The following is a 22,563-nucleotide window of genomic DNA, read 5'->3' on the forward strand; positions in this document are numbered from 1 at the left end:
GATTTTCTGCACTATAACTGATAACTTATGTTTGCCGTCATGACTACATCCAATATATAGTCTCATTCTGATGAATTGAGATGTAGCTTACAAACTTGCCAATATTAATAGTCTCTTATTCAAAATGAAATTTGATTTGACTGGTCTTGGTGCTCTGGTACTCTCCTTTTCAACATGTTTCCTAACTTTGAGATTTCTTTGAGCTAAGAAGATTGGGGTAGTGTAATACTCTTGGCTTGACCCATCTTTAGTACATGACGATTGATGGATGCCTCCCTTCTTTCTCTAATCAGATCCATGGACTATTGGCAAACCTTTACATTTGTGCTCCATGGAATTGCCGTAGAATAACATTTGGCTCCTAAACTAGACTTGATGCCTCCTCAGAGGTTTTTCTGATTGGATTTTTCTCTGAACAGAGCCCTTGCCTATCAGTCAACTGTCAGCTTTAACTGACTAAGATTAAGTAGTTGCTGATACGTACCACGTAGAGTGCGAGTGAATGGACAAGAGAATACACAGGACTTTATTTCTAAAGTCTGAAATCAATGTTTCTGACACTGTGTTGTATCCCAGAAATCTCTCTACTGCAAGAAATAAGAAGGGTTAATAGAAGAGAAGCACTGAGACCAAAAATCTTTCTCAGTAGTTTTGTGTAGAGTTACTTCAAGTAGCCTATGGTTAAATGCATCAATAGTCCTAAAAATCATGCGTGTATGTTTTTAAAAAGTCTAGAATACCAACCACACAACATAAAACTACATCCATGCCATGCACCTGAATGAAAATTTAAAAAGTATCACATTGAAGAAACAGTTTTAAACATATCTTTAATAGTATTAAAAACACATGCTATATCTTTCTTTCTTGAAGTCTAGCAGACAGACACATCCGAAGCTGAAGTTATATTTAGTTCTCAAGTCAATAGATGCAATCTAGAGGAAGTCTGGCACTCGTGCATAATTGCACACTTTAGTCCCATTGGACACTTCAGTTGGCCTTACGACTGCTGATGTTCTGAACTTTACCCTATTTAAAATAAATAATCGTAACTCTCAAGACCTCAATTCAACTAGGTTGTACTTGGCTGTAAGAGGCCAAACAATCAGTTTCCTACACCTAATAGTGCTGAATGCAGGGCTTGGTTTGCAACATTATACAAAGTAGTACTTGGGGATCTTAAAGGTTATGCTATCAGTTTAATGTCACAGACTAACATTTCCCCATCCAGAGATTAGTTTAAACCTACTTTAACGTAGATTGTGGTGTTTTAGACCCTTGTGTCTACTACGAATTCCTGAAGAAAGCTGTTGTGTGTGTTCTCTTCCTGTACTCTTATGTTACTTTCTGGAGTTTTTCCTCACTTCATAACATTCTCAGTTGAACTACTTTATATGCTGAATTTCAGTTTGATTTGAATACCATGGAATTTTAAAACACTTAGAAATTGAGTTTATAAAATGACAAAAAAAAGACCTCCAGCTGTATGAAATCCATGGGGTGTCATATAATTAGAGCTTGGGAAATTTTTCGCTATGACAAATAATTCTGCTGACACTGATACATATTAACATTGAGGTGGGAGAATCTGGAGTGAAACTGTGAGTTGAACAAGGCAGCATTTATACTTTTGTAACTCTCAGTATCTGGGTACTTATTTACTTATTATTGCATTCCTCCAAGGAACCCAAAGCGGTGTACATAATCCTCCTCGTCTCCATTCTATCGTCACAACAACAACCCTGTCAGGTAGGTTAGCCTGAGAGTCTGTGACTGGCCCAAAGTCACCCAGTGGGTTTCCATGGCCGAGAGGGGACTAGAACCTGGATCACCGAACTCCCAGTCCTACACTTTAGCCACAATACCGCACTGGCTTATTTATCTGGTTACCAAAAACACAGTGGTGGTGACTGATCAAGTTTATGCTAGCATAACCTAAGAATTAAGACATTCTGGGGAGGTTTCATCATAGTTACATATATCCTGCAAACTAGTTATAGACTAAATTAAACCACTGATGTTCAATCTCTTGGATTCTAAATGATGGTTTCAGGACTAGGGAAGGGAACCATTTTTTTAGACACATGAAGCACCATCCTATGCATATTTGCTCAGAAGTGATCCCCATTTTATCCAGAGGCACTTACTTCCTAATGATTCTGTTTTTATAGTATTACATTCTTAGATTGCAACCCTACTCTATTTGGATAATACTAGTAGGAGTGTATGTACAAATAGATACTGCTGATCTAGGTTGGCCCTGAGCTGGCAGATTGCCCCATTCCCTCCCTTTGGAAGACGTGTTATACACTGGAGTACATAAGTTGGTATCCATTGAGGTGTACGATGCTCTCCCTCACAAAATGGTGTATAAGCAACAGCATGGTCTGTGTGGTGTAGTGGCTAAAGTGTTGGACTGGGAGTTGTTAGGTTCTCATCCGCACTCGGCCATGGAAACCTGCTGGGTGACTTTGAGCCAGTTACAGACTCTCAACCCAACCTACCTCACAGGGTTGTTGTTTAGAGGAGTAAAATGGAGAGGAGGATTATGTACGCCGCCTTGGATTCCTAGGAGGAAAAAAGGTGGGATATAAATGTAATAATATTATTTAAAAAAATGGTCTAGTACAAGACACAACAGCAGTCACAGTAGCAAGCATTTAGCAAACTTTGCAAAGCAGCTTTGAACACACTAATTTAGTTGAAGGCAGCTTTAAATAGAAAGGTCTTTGCTGTTCACCTAAATACCTGTCAATAGGAGGCGAGTCCCACCTTGTTGAGGCCAGAGCAGAGAAAGCCCTAAATGTTGTGCACAGCACGCTAACTGGTCTTGATGGCAAGCATGAGAAGGAAAACAGACCAGTTTACTGCATGGGCAAGATTATATGAGTGAATGTAGTCCTTCAAATAGAATGGTCTCAAGCTGTTTAGGGCCTTTAAGATGAAGACCAGCACTCTGAATTGGAACTAGAGGTTTATTGGCAACCAGTGACTTGCCACAAAACCAGGCTTATGTTTTCCAACTCCCTGGTCTCCACCAGCATGCAGGCAACAAATATACCAGTTGAAGTTTTTGAACGATCAGTTCTACGTAAAGCACATTGTAATGTAGTAGTCCAGTTTGGAGGTAACAAGTGCATGTGCTACTGAGTCCTACCATTCCAGATAGGGCTGCATCTGGTGTATAAACTGGAGCTTGTAAAATCACTCCTAGCCACACTGATTACCTGTGACTCACCAGACAATGTTGAGTCCAGGAGCACCACTAAGCGAAGTGCTTGGTCCTTCAAGAAGAGTGCAACCCCAGAGTAAGATGGATATGATTACATCAATATACTCTGCATGTAACAGTGATTTCTCCTGGTCTTTCTCTCTCCTCCCCCATATCCCATTATTTTCCCATTCTGTCTCTTCTTCTTAGAACAAAAGACTTGCATAAGTTGGCACAGCAGGCTCTATTGTCTATTGCTATCTTGCCAACTGATCCACAAAAGTTACAAAAATGTCCACTAGTTTCCGTGTGCTAATCATTTGATGCTTAAACAAACAAACGAAATAAAATCTTATAATCTGGTAGACTATAGAAAGTTCTTACTGTCTACAGGTAGCTGTTGACAACCACCTACAGCTACAGCAAGTCCATGCTTCTGACAAAGTTATTTGTATTTAAGATAATAAATAACTGAACGATCAACACACTGCTGGCTCTTGCTCCACTACTCTTACTTTCCCACTTTAAAAGCTGATGCACATGAACAAACAGCTACATGGAGCCTGCTTTAACTTGCTTGTTATAGTAGCTGCCTTCCTGTGGAGAACTGCTTATTTGCAGTGACCTGCCATGTAGAGAAGCTCCCTTTCACCATGCTTCCACAAACCCACATTTTGGACATGTGCTTAAGGCCTTTTAGGATGCAAAGGGCTTTACAAACTTCATCTTATTCATTCTCACAAAATCCAGATATTTAGATATTTTAAAAGAAGGAATTTAGGGCATGCCTAGACGAGGGAGGTGGAAGGGGATGATTTTGCGATATGATGATCGCGAGATCCTCCCCCTCAGTCTACATGCAGCACGTGACATCCCAGGAGGAAGAGGACGGTGTACCCGCCATTTTGTTTTGTTTTTAATCGAAAAAGAGTGCAGGAGCGCTCCTACGAAAATGTGAGGGGGTTTTGGAAGAAAAAAACCCCTCCCGCTCTCCCCACCCCACCCTCGATGGATACGGAGCTCCTGAGGAGCTCCGCACCCCATGCCTGGTTCCCAGCTCCTCACGGTTACTCGCGAGGAGCTGGGACAAAACCGGGACAGCCAGCCACATGTCCCACAGTCTTGGGATCATCCCGAGACTGCAGGAAAAGTTGAGATTAAAGGGTAGGGTGATATCTTAGGGAAAGGAAGGGATCATCCCTCCCTGCTTCCGGGATCCTCTGTGCATCATGTGGGCGCACAGGGACGATCCCCGGGATATCACCCCGTCTAGACATGCCCCTTGTCTTTCATTGACTTTATATAAAAAGGATAGTTGTAAGTTTTATCTGCCATGTTTCCTCCTGTAGACCAAGACATAAGTCATGAGAAATGGGATATTTCTGCCTGATTGCCTAGAAATTCTTCAATGTGACATTTCAGTTAAGGAGACAGATTAGTGCTTCTACCTAGTATGGACACAGAAATGTCACAATAGTTGTTACCCATTTGTATATGACTATTCTATTTTGTATTTAAATATTTGATCTCCTTGAAGATACATGGACCAGTGCCCCTCTGTTGGAGTTAGGACAGACAACCTTGGAGAAGTTTGGAATTAAGGCAGAACTCTCTTGAAAGATTTGGGACTTTTAAAATGAAGTGTACATCTAGACTTGGAGAAAGCATATCTTTTTGACAATAGATGAATTATTTATATATAGTTTTTATCCCACCTTTCCTCCAAAGAAGGAGCTCAAATAATAGTTTACAAATATTAATAACCCAAGTATCAATAAAACAATAATAAAATCATACTAAGATAATAAAACCATTAAGACATGACAATAATAATCTATCACAGAGTCACAGAAACAAACAAGTCGGGAGGCAAACCTTTTGTGTAAACAAAAAGGTTTTTAACTTACAGTTAAAAATATTCAGAGTGGGAGCTAAACTCATGTCCTCCTAGGAGGGATTTCCGTAATGGAACTGTCCTATTTTTCATCCACACCACCCTCACCTCATTTATGGTGGGCGGAGAAGGAGGACACAATGACCAGGGCACCACTTACAGATCAAAGCGCCCTAGCTGGCTGGTAATGGGGAGGTACTCCCTCATGTATCTAGGTCCCAAGTCATTCAAGACACTAAATTGAACTTGATAGATCACTGGTACCAGTGCACTATTTCAAAATAGGTGTAGTATGATCTCTCCTAGCTGTTCCTACCAGCAGCTGGGCCACAGCATTCTGTGTTAGTTCCAGCTTACAGACCATCTTCAAGGGAAGCGCCATGTGTAGCACATTGCAGTACTCTATTCAAGATGTTACCAGAACATGGACAAACCCAATCTAAGAGCAGCGGCAGCTGGGCAAAAATACTTGTTTTCAATTATTTTCAATTTTCATACTAAAATCATACTGAGGCCTTAGCTAGACCGGGCTTTATCACAGGGGGAACCCTGGGATTGTCCCTGTGCGTCCACATAACGCACAGGGGATCCTGGGATCAGGGAGGGATCATCCCTCCCATGCCCCGGGATAGAGCTCTCCACTTCGGGCCCGCTTTTTCTGCAGTCTTGGGCAAGGAGATTCCTTATCTCAGTAAAATCTGGTTGTCAATCTCATGTTTTGTTTCTTAAAGTAAAGGAGGAACAAGGGGATTTTTTAACTGCCACAGGCAGGAGATGAACATTGTAACCTGCTTTATACATAGTCAGACGATTAGTACACTTAGCTCAGTAATGTCTATGCCAGGGATGGGGAATCATTTTTCCCCATGGTGAGGGTCACATTCCTTTGGGGACATGTCAGAAGCTGCAAGCTGTATATGGTTGGGGCTAGATAGCTTGGTCAAAATTATTTTGGTGTTATAGTACAAATTGTAGATGTAAAGTGTAAATTTACTACATTTAGGCATGAACTAACACTTCATGATTGCTACAAAACCTTCAAGTGGCAGAAAAATATATCCTAACATTCCAGGCTAAGTAGATGTGTGGCACTGAACACAGTATACATTTGTCGAGTAAGCACTAAAGAAATATCTGTGTATAACAAGCAGAAGCAAAGTGGTAGCTAAAATATTAAGATTAATAATTTCACTCCAATTTATTAGTTAAAGTGGTTGTATTGAAACTTTCTCATAAACTGCCTCTTATTTCATACTTCTAGTCAGCACACTGAACAATGCATTTTTGGACTGCCATTGGATGGCATTTAATTTTGTTTCTTTTATGTAACACAGCAAGAAAGAAAGAATCACTATTGTAATCCATTTCAACTAACATACACTCAGGCTTTTTGCTAAGGAAAGTGATAAATTGGTGGGAGACTATTTAATCTGGAAGCTGCAGAAAAGGTGACAAGTGGATGAAAAGCAGCCGGGTCAGACAAATGCACATGTCATAGATGCCAGTAATACAAATAGACTGCTGTATTTCTGGAAAGAAAACACAAGAGAGAAGATAATGCTGACAGTGGAAAGCAACAAGCAGAGATCAGAAAGACACAATTAAAAATAATAATTAAAGGGCACCAACTAAATCAGATATACAAGGAATTAAATTTTGAGCTATGGTGTTTTATTCATGTCAACATAGAAAAAACAGAATCAGTATTCTGTAGTTTTACTATTTTTATGATCCCTTGAGCCCTTGTCAAACCATCTTGGAGGTAAGTGCTGTTGTATCATTGGATCACACTGACAAAAACTTGGTGTGTACTGGGATGCACATATGGGCAGGGGGTACCAAACCTCGTGGTTATAGCTATACTGAAATAGCAGCCAGCATCCTGCATGTACACTTATTCATACTAGATTCTTTTCAGAATTGCATGGCAGAATCTTGTGAACCAAAGTATGGATTAATGACGGTGCAAAGAGGGAGAGAGAGAAGACCTCCTCTCATTTCATGTTGTGTCTTGTGTCATGCATACTGTTTACTGCATGGAGGCAGATGCCACAATGAACAATTTCAGTGACCTCCACACCACACTTGTTCATGTGCATCAAGCTTTTAATCAGTAAAATGAACCTGGCACCTATGCAGAGGTGAATGAGCTGGAGCAACCACCCAGTATAAGACAGAGCAAGTCAAAATGACTTACAATCTCTACCTTGCCACAAGCAGCCAAACAGTAAAAGTGATGGAAATGTGTTGCTTGGGGAACCAACGCTTTTAAGAACACACAAAAATGCAGTTAGTTGTTCTGTTCCATGAGGAAAATATCTCAAATGGACAATAGAATACCTTTATTAGGACCAACTAAACATCACGAGTTGGTGAGAACTCTTCTTCAGATTGCAAATTAAGCAAAATCACAGGAGGGTGGGAAAATAAAAAAGCTGGGCATGGGAGTGGGGAGAATAATTGTTGCATGCCCTCTAACTACGAAGTGTTACTACCCAACTTGGCTTCTGTGGATTCTTATTCTAGTGTACCACGTAAAATTAATCTCTGTCATTATAATATAAGAACTACCATATTTCTTCTTTAGTTCTGTTTTCTACATCACAAAGGGTCCATGTGTTCTTCTTCATGCTGGAGACAGATCCAGAACCTGTGTGTGTGTGTGTGTGTGTGTAATGGGGGGGAACTACTGCTCTTTCTTCTCCCAGCCGGTCTCAGACTAGAACCTAGCAGTTCTAACATAATTAAGGCCACAATTATATAAACACTTACCTGAGAATAATTCCTATATTTCTGAGCAGACCTGCATAGGATTGTGCTGTAAGTCTGTGTAACAACTTCTGCATTCCATTTAAAATTGTTGAAGAATTGTGGAGAACTCCAAACCTTGTTCACTACTCTGGGACATTTCAGTTGGCCCTAGTAAAGAACATTTGTTTCTGTGATTTTTCAATGTTTTTAAGGCAGACTTCCCCAAGATGGTGTCCTCAAAATATTTTGGACTACAACTCCTAGCATTCCTGGGGCTGATGGATGTGAAAATCCAAAACATCTGGAAGGCACCATCTTGGGGAAAGCTTTTTCAAGGGCACGGATGAGGAAGTGTGGAATTTGAGAGGTACTCCTGATTGCATTATTCAAATGGATGCTAGATCACCCTTCTCAGATTGCAGATGTCTATCTGTGCCTCATGAATTGCATCTTAGATGTACACTACTGCTTTAAAACAGTTTATAACAGTAGTGACAACTGTTGGGGCCCAGGACACACTCCATATACAGTTTTGAAATGATTTTTCAAAGAGTTCTATCCTGCTTGGTGTAGATCTGGCCTTAGTATACCCTCCAACATGTAAAGGGATCATGGGTAGCACTTCTCAGTTCATATAACTCATTTATTTATGTCACTTTCATAACTGATATCCTGCACCTTCAACGTAAATGCTCATTCCCACGGCAGTTAACAAAGTAGTAAGAAACAATAAAAAAATAGGGGGGGGAGAGATAAAATAAAATGTAATTTCACACACACAACAAATTACAACACCAATGTTATTTGAAGGAAGGCCTCCTCCCATATGTGCCTTCCCGGACCTTAAGATCATCTACAGGGGTCCTTCCCCGTGAGCCCCTGCCAAAGGAAGTGAAGCAGGTGGCTACTAGGAGGAGGGCTTTCTCTGCTGTGTAACCCCGGCTGTGGAACGAGCTCCCCAGAGAGGTTTGCTTGGCGCCTACATTGTTTTCCTTTCGTCGCCAGCTGAAGATCCTTTTATTTTCTCGGTATTATAACACCTAATTTAATTTAAATTTAAACTCTGCTGTTTTAATCTCATATTTTAACCTATATCAATTTTTGCTGTGTGGTTTTATCCTGGTCGTGCTTTTTATATTGTATTTTGTATTTGTGTTTTTAAATTGTTGGTTGTTTTATTATGCTTTTCATGGTTTTAATTTTTGTGAACCGCCCAGAGAGCTTCGGCTATTGGGCGGTATAGAAATGAAATAAATAAATAAATAAATAAAATGTCTATTCAGATAGACAGTAAAATCAAAATGGCTCTACATTTTTATTTTTTTTAAATGCTAACATTAGCAGTTCTGAAAAGCTTGAGCAAACAGAAACAATTTTGTCTGGTGCCTAAATGATAGTAATGATTAGGTATCAGGCAATGTTCCAGATGGAGTCTCAGCTGGATGTCAACTATTCTTGGGGTTTTGCTCCACTGAGTCATGGCAAACTAATTCCTCTCATGGTGCTTAAACCCCATGTGACTACTTTCCCAGCGGAGCAGTCTGGAGTGTCAACCAATGAAGAGTGGAAATACAGCTCTGTCAACTGTTTCAGACTTTTGCAACATTTTGGAACGTTCCTTCACAGCGTCCTTGATTTCACAGTTTTTTCTCCAGAATCCATAGTTCATTGGTTCCAACAATGGCTTACGGCATCAAAACATTTTGACCCTGGCCTTGTCTAAGGTGTCATGGCAATACATCCTTTCCGTTGCTAAAAAGATACAACACCATCACCACACCACATCCCCTTTTCTCCCACATCATGACAATTCCCCAAAATACGTAAGGTACAGATATGGCCCAAAGCTTCGCAACAGTTCAAATGCAAGAAGACATATTTGGCTGTCTTGGTAAAGTACCCTATCCATCTTAGGTGAGATCTACACCAAGCAGGATATAACATTAGAAAAGCAGTTTGAAAACGGTATATGGAATGTGTGTCATGGGCCCCAACAGTTGTCAGTGCACTTTAATACTGTTATAAAGCAGTAGTGTCACAGTTTTTCACTTAACCCATTTGAGTAAACTGGTCATCACTACAGATCAGTTGTGTAATGTCTGAAAAAGTTTTGTGATGAAGCTAGTAACTTTCAACAAGTCCCCTTGTGTTCTTTCAAGAAGGTAATATAGTTTCCTTCTTCTCTCAACAACCCATATTGATGCTCCTTTTAATCCTAAGCTTTCTAAATTGACTTATTGTTGTTTGATTTACCTTACTGTTTCATCTAAAACTTTTTTGAGTATATTCCTTTCTGAGATAAACTTCCTTTTTTGTATCTCTTTTCTTGGACATAAAAATGTGAGGATTAAAAGCTTAACAGTCAGCTAAATATATTCTCAAATACTGCAGTGTTCCACAGGGTCTTCATGTCTTTTTTGGATCAAAAGGTGAAGGTGAATCATTAAACATTAAAAAGACTAATGTAAAAAATGTTTTTGTAAAAAACATATACTTAGAAATCTTCATTGATCTTCTTATCTAGCAATATTTTTCTTTTTGCTGTTTTATCCGCTCCATGCCCATGAATGACAAAAACTGTTTCATATTTTGTGGGCTAACCTGATAATCTCCTAATAATAATTCTTTTAAAATGATGCTATGTTGAATTTTGTGATCACCAACTCTTTCTTTCATAATTATTGTTTATAAAATGTACAGTCCCCACAGCTCTGAAACATATCTGGGGAGGACAATAAATTTAGATTTGAAACTGAATGTTAAGTTATACAAATACGGAAGAATTATTTCTTTTTATAACCTTCTCAAAAGCAACAAAACTCAAGAATACAGACTATCAGTTAATGATGGCAGCTCTTTTAGAAAAAAATGAGTATTTCCCAGAAATACATTTGTGGAGAATGTCTATTTACACATAGTAAAAATGGTTTACACTTAGGTCCTGGTTGCTATTCAGAGTTAATGGCCCTGTTCAGACACTACTCTAAACCACGATGGTTAAGTGTTTTGAGCTAAACATTACGGCTTAGCATGTCATGTTACATAACCGTAGTTTAAACATACTCACGAACCATTTGCTGCAAAATGGTTAGTTGCCTAACCATGGCTTAGCATACTGTCTGAATAAACCCAATGTGTGAAATATGGACCTGTTCAGACAACACGCTAAGCATGGTCAGGCTGCTAAAATGATTAGTGAGTGTGTTTAAACCATGGTTATGTAGTCACCATAGTTAGGAATGCTTCACACAACACACTAAGTCATGGTTCACACGACATGCTAACCCATAATATTTAGCTCAAAATGCTTAGACACTGTGGCTTACTATGGGCATGTCTACACCAGCTCTATATCCCAGGGTAGTCCCTCAATCATCCCTGTGTGTCCAAATGACGCACAGGGGATCCTGGGGGCAACCTGGGATGATCAAAAACCTGATTTTCCATGTTCCCGGATCCATCCTGTGGAGTGCAGGCTGTGTGGTCGCTGCTCCCGGGTCCTCCTGTCGTCCCCACGTGGAATGGGGACTGTAAAATGGCTACGGAGCTGCAGGGGGAGCAGGTTTGAGGGTTTTTACCTTTTTTGCGGAGAAGCGCAACTGCATTCCTTCTCCCTCCTCAGGAAAAATGGCAGCTACGATGTCTTCTGGGACATCACGCAGCTGTCAAGATGCTGGGGGAGGATCGTGGAAGCTGGTAGCCCGTGATCCTCCCCACTCCCTCCTTCCACACCCTATGGTGTTGACATGCCCATCGTCATCTGAACAGGATCAATAAAATCCAATAGGGGCTACAAGGGTTTGATATCTTGGGCTAAGTAGCCAGGAGGCAGTGCAGTGAGCTACAGGGCTCCTGTACCTTAAACACTTGCAAAAACGTAAAATTCTGGCAGTTGTGTTTTGTTTTTTTAAATTAACTTTTTAAAGCTTTGTAAAACATTTTCATAAGTACATAGATTTATAAAAATCAATTCAACATACGTTAAATATATAGGCACTAATAAAATAGTTTAAACAAATACTTAAAATTATAAGTATCAAACCCCACAAAATCAGTGCTCTAACTGGCTGCAGAAGGCCCAGAAAATACACTGTATAGCAACATACAAACATTAGTTAAGACACAATCTAGATTTGAAATTGGAGCATTAATATAGTACTTCTGAGGTTGTGGTGCTGAGCTAACTAGATCTCCAGCAGAAGGAATAAATGGACTTCAGATTAGGAGAAAGCCCTCCAGTTTAGCTCTGCCCATGCCGACTTTATTTTGTGTGTAATCTTTTCAGCCATGAGGAAAGCTCACACTTTTCCAAGCTAGTAAAGAGTGGGAACCATCTCTAAACCCTTTGCTGCTAGCAATAAAGATGGAGATAAAGGTAGATGCGACTTAGGTATCACCACAACTGCTATCACAAGGCAGGAAAATGTGAGCTAAATCTTAGCCAGGAACATTATTAGTAAAGTGGTCAGGCCCAATATATTAAGCCAGACGTTAATGATTTTCTCATTTCTATATGTGGAAAGAATTGCCTCCCCGTCCCCTTATACCCCATCCAGTCCAGGCATTCTTCTAATCCTACTTTAAAAGTATGTGTTTGATGTATTCGGTAATACAACTTCTGAATCAGCAGAGAAACAAAAGAACTGGGCAGTTCTCTCAGATTTTACACCACTCTTTCACCTTCAGCTTCATTTGTAGATCCTAAATGTACATGCTGGGTAACTTATTGTTGCATTCCCTGTATCAGAATGCAGTATATATCTGTCAGTGAGCCCTTATACTTCACTAAATTACAGAGATCAATGCCTTTAATGTTTTAAAAGGTCTTTTACCATGTTGAGAAGTGTTATCTGCTATCAGGAATTGCATCAATTGAAAATACTGGAACCATTTTAACTGCAAGAATGATGCTTGCCCCTCAAATGTTGAAATGAGCACACAAGAGAACCTGCAGAGTTATCTTGTTATGACAGCACTTGGAAAGAAATATTGCCTTAGATTTCTGAAGGGTCAGTAATGCCAAAAGAGTCACAAATGAAACATTGAAGCCCAAATATGTCTCACCCCAGCTGAGAATACATTTGAAGCATTCTCAGTAACAGGATTAGCTAATTTGCAATGTGCAGCTAACTAAAATAAAACATAGTGGGTTTTCAATTTAATAGCAAGGATGAGCCCAAGTAGGGAAAAACAGTTCATGCCTTGTAAAGAGCCACTCACACTTGCAGAACTATGTTAAGTATGATCCAGCTGTCTCACACTGCAAAACTCAGGTAGTTAGGGAACATAAAAGATAGGAAATAGATACAGGATGGCATCTCCTGAATTGTACCTGTGATAAACTACTAGTCCCTGTGGTCAATAGGAAACACAAAGATAAGCACAATACAAAACTTGCTGGGTTGGCTCAGGTATAACACCCTTGATCCTCCAATCCATGATTGGAGGATCAGCAATTTGCGATGAGTTTGTCTTTTTTCTCCCTCTGCCCTTTGTTCACTCAGATACAATTAGTTATTTCTTGTTTAGCGCTAGAATTGCAAATGAATGACAGTTCAAACCATTCCTTCCAGAAGACTTTTACACTGTATCTTTACTTTCATCATCAGTTAATATCTTTGCTCACAAACTTTCCAAGAAATCTCTGTGACATACCTTTGTCCTTGCCCTCAGTCCCATGAATGCCAAATATATAAGGCACATTATGCAGAGCTGTAGATCCATTGGAAAGCACGGATTTAGCATGGAAGGAATTCCATATTTTATTGCTAGGTACAGACTTGTAGGAGAAACACTGGAAAGAGATATCTACACCTGAGACGGTATAGTATTGAGGCTCTATATCTCTTTCTATAGCACATGGACAAATAGCCTTATGCAGGTATCTGACTCAACAACGTCCCAGGATCCCTTTTCTTTGCCAATCTGCCTCACCTGATCCAGACATACTTCTCACATATCTGTTTGGTTGACTTGTACTACCTTATGGTTATTGTCCCAGTAACCTTTGTAATACATCTTTACTTTCACCCTCACTAGACTGCTTGGGAGTCTTCAATAATCTCAGAGGGTCAGGACAACACTGAGCTGCTGGGTTGTCGCCTTTTACCCTTATAGCAGTCCTGTGGTTTTGGACAAGATGCACGTTTGTGTTCTCAGTTACTTAAACACATGTCCTCCCTTTTGGCAGTGAGAAAGGACTGGGAGAAGAGGGCCTGGGAGTAATTCTATCCCGCCTAGTAGGTCTAGGTTGGGAAAAGATCACACTGCATATTTTCTATGAAATTTCTATAACCACTTACTTATTTTGTGGCACTGCAGAGACAAAGAACTAAAGTTTGAAGTGAACTATTTTTACATCACCACAAAACTAAAGGCAATTGTGCCTTGAATTTCTATTAAGATGGCACAATAATACGACTGCATCAGGAACCATAATTATAGGACTTTAATAAGAGTAATTATTCCAATTATAGTTGAGTATTATATAGCTGCCAGTTTCAAAATGAGTCTCTATGTGACTGTGTAGGCAGCAACATCCATATATACTGTATTTAATAATTACAATACTCCCAAATATTTGTTATATACAGACTATAGAAATGTTGACACTATATTTAGGGGCCAAGGAAAGGAAACAAAACATTATTTTGGGAGCATAAATTATATCATGAACCATAACATAAAACCAACAGTGTACCATATAACGAGTGTTTACATGCACTAGAGTTCCCTACAGAGAGAAAGGCTGTAACCCCAAGGAGCAATTTACATGTATATAAGGGAACTATTTGCCCATTCAGAACTTTCTTTGTACTGTTCATCACTGCAGCTCATAGTGCCAAGCAAAGAGATAAGATAAGCTGCTTTTAAAACTGACATGGCTATAGAAACTCTATCAGTGTGAACTATAGAGAATACTCTTGCTGCATGTGTAGTTCCATCTATGAAACTGGCTTCTTTGCTTCATGGCTTAAAGGCTACTTCTCATCTGACATTGAGCAGCTTATTTTATTTTACAGGTAGGGTATAAACTAAACCAGGGGGTGGGGGGTTCACACTGTAACAGGCCAGTACATTTTATGTCTGCATTGTGGGCCATCTATATATATATACACCTAATCTTTCATTTATTAGAATTATGAGACACCTAACCCTTCACTCGTTAGAATAATTGGGCACTATATAATTTTACACTACAGGTAATGTAAATAATGTTGTATTTACATAAGATACTTTTAGCACAATGCCAATAGTGTTTGCTTACACATTGGGCTTCAAGGATTGGCATAGTTGGCCACCTGCCAAGGGCCCACACCCCACACTGAAAACAGCCCCCTGGACTTGCTCCTTCTCTTCACCATTGCTTGTTCACTCTCCTCACCTTGGCCAGACAACAGTGATAAAAGAGGAGCAGGAGATGCCGCAGCCTATTTGCTCATTGCCTCTCTGCCTGGCAAGCGCACACACACACACACACACGATTAGGCCCTAACCCTTTTGTAGCAAATGGTTAGTGAGCATGTTTAAACAATGGTTCACACAACATGCTAAGTCATGGTTTATGTGACACACTAAGCCATAATGTTTAGCTCCAAATGCTTAACCACTGTGAGTTTGCACATCATCTGAACAGGGTCACTGAAGGAATGAGGCCCATTGAGTGCATCTTGTCCAAGGGCCCTCCAAAACCAGGAGCCGGCACTGTTGATGAGTTTTCTAGGGCATTGTCTTATTGTTGTTGTGCAAGAGGTGGCTTATGCTAGCACAACATAATTTATATTAGCAGCAGACCCAAATTGGATAATGCCCATTTGCTATAAAACTGTTCAATGTTCTACATATATGTATCCTAAAAAATTCTAAATGAAATTTCACCTTTCCAATCAGCAATCCCTCCCCCAATTTTGTCCTTTTAAAAGCAGCTCATTTTCCCTTCAGGGTCTAACTAAGATATATCAGACTAACTGCTTAATGCTCATTATGTAATTAAAGTGTATTACATAACTTAGGCCATGGCTAAACCAGGCCTATATCCTGGGATTGTCCCTGTACATCCAAATGACACACAGGGGATCCCGGGAGCAGGCAGGGACAACCCCTCCATTTGCCTGGGATAATCCTTAGGTCTAGCTAAGGCCTTAATTGATGAAGCCATTATAATTTTTAAGGTGAAATGTACTTCCATAGCACCAAGCTATCCCACGAACCAGGATTTGATCAGGTTGATTCTTTTTCTAATTTCATCTAACTGAACAGCCAGTGATAGAAACAGAATTCATTCTTTGGAGAGTCCAAAAAACTGCTTTGTCTATTAAGCAAAAACAAAACAGGCATGACAGCAGGGCTGCCAATAACATTTAACACCTTTGTGTGTCAACTTTAAAATGGTTTACATTTGCTTAAATAGCCACTTCTCAGCAAAATTCCCAACTTAACTAGAGCTTAAACTTTTCCTGAGATTGCCACCAGTGTATTCTGCAAGGAAAAGCAGCACTTGAATCATCTGTGTACTATTTAGAATAGATGCAAGGCATGGATTTTGTACTCTGGAATCTAAGGCCTTAGCTAGACCTAAGGTTTATCCTGGGATCGTCCCGGGGTCATCCCTGTTCATGTAAATGATGCACAGGGGATCCCAGGAGCAGGCAGGGACGATCCCGGGATAAACCTTAGGTCTAGCTAAGGCCTGAATTCAAGTACAAAATGTCAAGTGAGAAGAATCAACATAATTTTCTAATATACAGTTCAAAGTATAGCAAAGCTATATGTTTAGTATTCAGGATGAGGCTCAACAATTAGATCAGACTGAATTTTTGAATATATTAGCATGTAATTGTGTCAATGGGTTCACTGCAGATGGTTCACTGCAGAAATAGAACAGTCCAAGAATTATTAAGCTTATTGAATTAAATATTCCTCTTATTTGCTCCTTCAAGGGATACCAGAGGGTTTTCCTCCCTGCAACTACGCTGGCATAAATTGTTTTGATTTTTACTATTCCTTTTGGATTAATTTACTGTAGGGAACCAGATAATTCTGTTTCAAATACAGCAGTTACCCTTTGAAAAGTCTGAATGATTCCTATCTCCAATAGCATTTTTATTGATTGATTGATAATATTCAAGATAATAATAGTTTTAATCCACCATCCATGCTGGAGTCTACAGCCCATGTGAAACACTTCAAGGACTGAAGGTAATTATTTTCTTCCTAAATAATTATAAATGTTTAAAGAACATAGACCAACTATTTGATGATTACAGAAATTAAGCTGTAATGAGGAGACAGATGCTCCTCAGCTTTAGGCAGAGACTTACTACCCACCCCAACAACTATACCTGCCACTTTGGTACTGTACTTATTTTTTTCATTTTATGGAGAAGCTTGGTAGGGGAGAATATGTTCAAAACAACAACTTCAGTCATGGGCAGTAACTTTTTAAAAGAACCAACTATACCATCATAATCTTTCATTCCCTACTTTTACTGAGCACCACTTTTTTTCTTTTAAACTGTGCTCTTAGATTGTATTTTTAAAGAATTTTTTATAACCGAAGTGGTTCACAATTAAAATGCCCCACAACAATAAAAGCAGCTTAATGTACAACACTAAGATGCCAGGCATGAAAGAAGATCCAAGTAAAAAGAGATAACAGCCTATAACTGAAATGATAGGCCAAAAATTGTTCAGAATTTTAAGATAATGACTATCTTGATTTTTTAAAAAATCTAGGCAGCAGCAGCAGTGTGCACAACCCCACTGGGTTTATTTCCTGAAGTCATTTCATATTTTAACACTAGAACCAAAACAGCAGTACAAGACAGTTTATAAGGCACAATCTATCCCCACCTGCACCAGCAGATCTGTGTGTAAAGGAAAGAATTCAAATACTGTGTGAATAAGTATTTACCCGCCCCCCTTCCTATGCTGGCCCTTAACTGGAAATGCTGTTGCTAAGCTAGATGAACAGCAACCACATGACTGTATCAGACCAAAAGTGGTCTTATTACACTTCCCACAGAGATTTCCAGAGACCCCATTCCTCTCCAAGCCCCATCTTCCAGGCTGCTCTCATAGAAGTTATCAGTAGCTCACAACAAACCATGAATTGCTCTGAGCTTGGCACAGTAGCAACACATTCTGCCAAGAGCTCTATGGGGATTCCCTCTTGCACAAAAAGAAGGGATGGATCATGCCCCTATTTTCCAATTTGTTTCTGTAGTTCGCACTTCCATTCAACAATTCTTATTACACATAATGTTACACATTCAATAATGTTACTTACTACAATGTATTATGCTTCTTATGTAGCTCAATTTGAATGTATATTAGCATAAGGATACAAAACTTGAACTCCAGATTTTGTGATCTGAAGTTAAAAAATGCATAAGAAGGTTTCTGCAAACAGGACGGACACCAAGGATCCTCCAGTGCAGATTGGGGGGCGGTATGCATGGGGCTGCAGGAGGGAAGGGAAATTTCTATTGTGACCTTGTTTTCCCAACTAACACTTAAAATTTAAAGCTTTCCTCAAATTCACACTACACTGTATCAAATGGACAGATCTTTCTTATTTCAGTAACTGGTTTTCTGTTGCTTGTGTAAGCAAAAAGGAAAAGTTAATTATATCAATTGTTTAAATGTATTCTTGCTAGTTGTATGAGATATTCACCAAGAGGCTGTTACAAGTCTTTCCAAATTGTTACACTTCACCACTGCTGAACACATCATCACTTGATTAACATTCCTTATAATATGCATGACATATTTGTGATGTTCAACTTTTTGTTACTTTTTAATTAACAGAAGGAGGGGCTTTGTAGATTGTTCCTTCATTTATCTACTACAGAGAATTCTTACCTGCAAAAGAATAGCACTGAAAGATCTAAAGATAATTATCTCAGATTTAGTAGTTTCTGAAGTGAAACTATTTTTGAACGATATGTTGCATAATTCACACTTAGGAATAAATGAATGAAGATGGATCATTTAATTTGTTTGCATGAACTCAAACTACGAAAATTACTAAGAAACAACTCAAAACTGCAAACCCAAGCAACAATCCCAAGAGGAAGGACAAACTACAGCAAAAATGAAAATATCCCAGAGAAATACACCTACCAGAGGATGAGTTGCATCCAGTGGTGCCAGTTTGCTAGTGCAAAACATCTACTGCTTGTGTCAAATCCACTACTTTGATTCTGCCTGCACACGCCATTACATAAGCTGTTGCCAATACCTACAAGTTCATACTGGCCTGGTTCAGACAACACACTAAACCATGCTGCTTAACCACAAAATGGTTAAGGGTATGCCCTTAATCATTTTGTGGTTAAGCAGCATGGTTTAGCGTGTTGTCTGAACCAGGCCAATGTGTTGTTTGCATCATTTGCAAACAAAGGAATCATTACATTTGTTTGCAGGTATCCATACTAAGAAAATTACTAAAAACCAAGCAGAATACTGTAAATCCAACCAGCAATCCAAAGAGGCAGAAGGTTAAACCACAATCCAGAGAGTTTCGGCTATGGGGTGGTATATAAATGCAATAAATAAATAAATCCACAGGAACATTATGGAAAGTAATTTTTAATATATCCACCCAGAACCTTAACAATGTAATGAAAAAAACAGATCAATTATATAACATGTCTCTCAACTGCAATGGGAGCTTAGTTTACTCACCCATAAACCAAATATTACCTCATGGAAATATTACAGGAGACTGTAAATATTACAAGAGACTGTCCTTACATATATTTCAGAACAACAACTGTTGTCCTGCTATTCAGTAGAGATAGTTGAAATGGGCAATATAGAAAAATGAACTAATTTATTAATGGCAGCACATTGCTGAAGAAAGAGTATTGATCCATGGATATCTTGGCTAGTTCTCCCCCCCCTCCCCAAAATCTGGAACATAACCACAATGGCAAAACTGACATACTAGAAGAAGGCTTAGGGGCTGTCTATATGCCTTATTTACCCCGTGGTGGCTGGGCAATGGCACTGAGTCAGTTCTATGATGCAGCTGCCAACTTGCAGCCACCGCAAAGCTTTTCCCCAAGGCTGCGAATTTTAAAAGTTGGGGACTTACCCTGACTTTTTGAAACAAGGTCACCATGGTCCTTCCACTGTGTGACCTCACTTTGGCTTCAAGTTGGGGAGTGTTCTGGGGTGGATGGCAAACGTTAATAGGTTGCCAGAAGCATGGGGAGGATGGGCAAATGGCAGGGAGTGGGCTTTCAGAAAGCCCCGCTTCCTGCTGCCATAGGGATTTCCTGCCCCCACCCTGCAGCAGTGATACTCCGGTGATTCAAGAGGAAGGAGTAGCAAAGTGGTACGGTGAAGACACACTCTTAGTGACACAAAATAAATTCATGCAAAGATGAAAAATATTTGTTCTGTGTTGGTAACAATAAATACTATATGGTAACATTTCTCAATCTGAACTTAAAAAACAGGTATATAAATGAGGGGTCCTCGTAAAGGCATAACAGAGTGCTATTTTCCCCTTACATATAGCACATGCACACTGAGCATGACACCAGGCTACAATCAGCTTTGAGTGCCAGTACATGCTTCCCATTTACCCACCAGCCTGATCAATCTGCTTGCTCAAGGATTTCAAGAATTCATAAGCACAGAAATACTACTGAATTACACTGTATAGATCTGACAAAGTATAATAAATAAGCCAAATACTCCAGAAGTATTTCTCTTGTTACTATATTACCATTTGCCCTCTTAAATACCTATTGGCCCTCTTAAATACCTATTTTCACAACTGTTGCTTTGAATTCACTTCAAACTGTTCATCACTCATTGATTCTATAAACATGTCAGAGATGAGGTGAACCAAGATTCTCCAATATCTGCAACTCTTTAAGTCAGGGGTGGGCAATTGGATTGGTTCTGGGAGGGAGGAGGACAGACTGCCCTCTGGGACCATTCCAATGGGCCAGGTGATATCAAGACAGCGCTGCCATTTTCTATATTGAGCTTCTCTCTACACTCCAAAAAGTATTTGGACAGTACTTGGAGGAGCCAAAGCTGGCTTTGCTTCTTCCACATCTTCCCCAATTGCAGAAGGCAAGGGAGTGGTGAAGCAGGCTCAGCTGTGGCCTTAAAGAGTGCTTCTTGATGCCATGGCTGAGTCTGAAGCCAATTTTGCTCCCTCCCCATCTCCAATCAGAGGGAGGAATGAAGCTGACTGAACCACGGCACTTGCTCTCCTCACACTTCTCCCTGAAGGGGGTGGGGGCTTCAGGGAAGGGGGGAATGTCACATGAGGCCCCGCAGTCTGGATGAGATGGCCTCATGAGCCAAATTTGGTTTGCAGGCCAGAGGGTCCCCAACCCTGCTTTAAGTATTTACTGTAAAAGGGCCAGTGTCTACAAAAGTTTCTTTTAGAATCATTTGAATTCAACTTAATCTAAGTATTTGATTCCTTCTGTATACACGCATAATTCTTGCTTAGATTTCAGCCAATATTTTTTTTTAACATCCCAATGCTATTTTAATGTATTTCATTCCTCACCACCACTTTACCCAAACAAACAAACAGAACAGAACAATATAACATTTGGAACTATGGTGTGCTAATTAGATGGTTGGGCCCTTTGTATAAAAAAGCATGTAATTAAATTGTTTCAATGGGCTACTTCTGTTCAAACAATGGATGTTTCCTCTCCTTTACCTTGCAGCTCTACCTCCCCATGACCCTCCAAAATCACTTCAAAGTGTCCCCAATCTTCCAGAGCAGATTTCAGGTAGATGTTGGAGACTGCAGAAGATAGGGCATTTAATTCCACATGGAGATGCTATTCCATCAGTGGATGGGCAGAACTGGATTTCACCTAATGTCTTAATGACTGTGATAAGTCTAAGTATCACAAGTTGATACTAGTGTTAACATAAATTACATTGTGCTAGTATAAGCATCTCAAAATTTAGTTAGCGTGACAGTTTTTCCTAGATATTCTAATCTGAATATGTGGAGCAACCCTAGATTACCAGTGGGTCTGCTTTACAAATGCTGTGCCACCTTCAGCATGACACATATGGTCTTGCACTCCTCACTCAATGGGACTTCCTCTTCCTTTTCTCCCCCCCCATACCCCTACCCCCCCAATCTAGTCTGGAGGGTCCCCAATTTCTGGAACAGATTAGGGTGAAGGGGGCAGGGAGAGCAGACACCAATAAATAAATTTCCCTGCAACAATATAACACCCATTGAGATGGGCAAGGAATGTACCAAATAAGTACACTATTATATGTGACATTGAATCTGCTTTTTATTAATGTTTTCTCTTTAATAATTGTGACTCCATGAAAAAAATTCTAAAGACGCTAGGAAGCTGGATCACACTACACTTACCTGGATTTATATAGTAGCAGTAGTCAAGAATGCTTGGAAATAATGGACAATTGTTCCAGCAACTGTACTGTGACAGGAGGGACTCAGAACATCATCCCATACAATAACGTTCCTTTTTGTGTGTAATAAAACCTGAAATAAAAATGCATAAAATCCTTTTAAAAACACACACCCAAACAATCTCTGCCCTTGTGAACACACTAAGCTCAAACTGAATCCTGGGTGAGAGCAAATGCAAAGAGTCCTCCAAGTGATGTGATTAGGACAGTATGTGAACACCCAACTCAGCACTTTTTATTTCAGAAAGCACATTGTCTTAATGCC

At 39.7% G+C, this 22,563-nt stretch overlaps 1 protein-coding gene across 1 annotated transcript in view; it reads right to left on the reverse strand.

The window, feature by feature from the left end:
* The window catches only part of LOC134402240 (heparan sulfate glucosamine 3-O-sulfotransferase 1-like), a 38,237-nt gene extending 15,881 nt beyond the window's left edge, over positions 1-22,356 (reverse strand). Inside the window, exon 1 of the mRNA XM_063131605.1 lies at positions 22,240-22,356. The gene's annotated coding sequence lies outside the window, so the exon portion shown is untranslated. The remainder of the gene's footprint in view (positions 1-22,239) is intronic.
* Between the last annotated feature and the right edge of the window lie 207 nt (positions 22,357-22,563).

This window comes from Elgaria multicarinata, chromosome 8 (assembly GCF_023053635.1).
Source record: "Elgaria multicarinata webbii isolate HBS135686 ecotype San Diego chromosome 8, rElgMul1.1.pri, whole genome shotgun sequence".
NCBI classification, from domain to species: domain Eukaryota; kingdom Metazoa; phylum Chordata; class Lepidosauria; order Squamata; family Anguidae; genus Elgaria; species Elgaria multicarinata.